The sequence below is a fragment of the Otolemur garnettii genome, unplaced genomic scaffold (genome assembly GCF_000181295.1).
Source record: "Otolemur garnettii isolate 467f Iridium unplaced genomic scaffold, OtoGar3 scaffold00016, whole genome shotgun sequence".
Classification (NCBI taxonomy): Eukaryota; Metazoa; Chordata; class Mammalia; order Primates; family Galagidae; genus Otolemur; species Otolemur garnettii.
In genome coordinates this window covers 23,234,615-23,236,480 of record NW_003852411.1, presented here as the reverse complement: position 1 = coordinate 23,236,480, position 1,866 = coordinate 23,234,615, and the positions used below count along the sequence as shown (strand labels likewise).

At 41.3% G+C, this 1,866-nt stretch overlaps 1 pseudogene; it reads right to left on the bottom strand.

Annotated features, from left to right (window-relative positions):
• Positions 1-868: 868 nt before the first annotated feature.
• LOC111723834 lies at positions 869-1,011 on the bottom strand (annotated as a pseudogene).
• Between the last annotated feature and the right edge of the window lie 855 nt (positions 1,012-1,866).

Below are 1,866 nucleotides of genomic sequence, written 5' to 3'. Positions count from 1 at the left end.
TCATTATAACATCAGTTCAAAGTAGGTAAATCAAGCCCAAGAGTACCTGAATTCCTCAGGTACAGCAAAATGAGTACCATTCTCCTAGTTTATGTGCTAATAAATGAACGTTATCTGCTCCACACACCCAATTATACAATGGTTGGACATCACCATCATGGGCACTCCTGTTCAGAAGGAACCAAGGCATGCAGCCACCACAGGCCCTTACATAATTCTGAAATCCAGCCCAGCACATGTTGCCTGGTTTTGATTAAGGTCCAAGTCTGTTGCTTGTTCTCTGGTTCTCAGCTCTGCCCCCAGGGTTCTTGGTTTTGCCCCCTGAGTCATCATTCCTTTGCAATTAGAAGAGCCTGAGTTTGCAGCTGAGTAGTTTTCTCAACCAGCTCTGCACCAGTAGCAGCTAAGGAGTCCAAAGCTGTCCTGCCAAGGGACTATTTCTGTCCCTTTCTATGCATGCTGATGCAATTCTTTTTCAAACTTTGTGAACTTGTAGTGTTATTCCATTAGAATTGATAGTGTATTCCATTAGACAAAAAGCCACAGGCACAAACCTCCTTGAGATGGGCCTCCCTCTTCCTTGAGCTCCCTGTGAGGCTGCTGTGGGGCAGGACCTTTGAGATTCTTATAAACCTTATTTTTTTTTTTCATTCATTCAGTGAATGTTTATTGAATGCTTAGTATGTTCCAGGCCCTATTCTAGCCTCTAAGAATAGATCTATGAATAAGCAAGATAAAAACCTGTGCCCTTGTGGAGTTTACACTCTAGATCTACTAGCAGGGATGTGGTTAGCAATAAATTTACATAAATTCAACCATACCTATTGGCAAAAGACACTTGCACTTAAATAGCACAATTTTTTTTTTTTTCAGTGCTCCAGGCATGAAACAGCTCTGGCCACCAACCCAGGCATCAAGCTAGGATGGGCAAAAGGCTGTCAGTCTACTCTGCTCCTGACTGGTATAAGAGTAATACCACCAATGAGGTGTCTCTTTGCCCATTGCCAGGCTTTAACAATATAAGCCTTATTGTGAAACAGAAAGGAAAGCAAGCTTCTAATAGCCTCTCTTTGTGAGAATAGTGAATCTTGGAAGAGCAGTCAGGTGGGAAGCTAAGCCTGACATTTCCACTAAAAGTCAAAAACTACAAGGAGGGCTAGAAGTGGTCCCTCCACTAGCAGAAGTCAGAGTTAAACCTTGTCTGGGGGAGGTTTGCCCCCAGCCAGACCCACAGGACTTGCACATCATTAAGCTCAAGTAATGAACTAATGCAGATGACCAAGCACACAAGTCAAATCACTATGGCCAATAGATTTAGACACTCCCAAACTACAAGTGTTGGAATTGTAAAAAAGAAAAGAAAAAAGAAGAACTGGTATGAGTAAAATATTTAATGACATATTGGCTACAATTGTAAAGATGAGCATACAAGAAACCACCAGCAATGAACAATCTTAAACTATCACTCCACAAATGGTTTATTAACTAAAAACAGGAGGGAGAAACAAGTATCTCTAAATGGAGACATCTGGTGCACCCCAACTTCATCACATGAGCCAAGTCAACAGCGTCAGTGTTGGAACTCTGGGGGACATGCACCAAGGAGGACGTAACGGCCACACAGGCAGAGTTTGTGCCAAGAGTGCTTAATCTAAGGAACAACCAGATGCATCTAAAGTGAAGGGCATTTTACAAAAACGATTTGGCTTGAACTCTTCAAAAATGTCAAGGTGATAAGAGAATTTTTTTAAAAAGGGGGGGCTTAGCAACTCTTCTAGATTAAAAGAAACTCAACAGGACAACTAATGAAATGAGTGATTCTTGATCCTATCCTGGACTGAAAAATAATAAGAAAAATATTTTTAA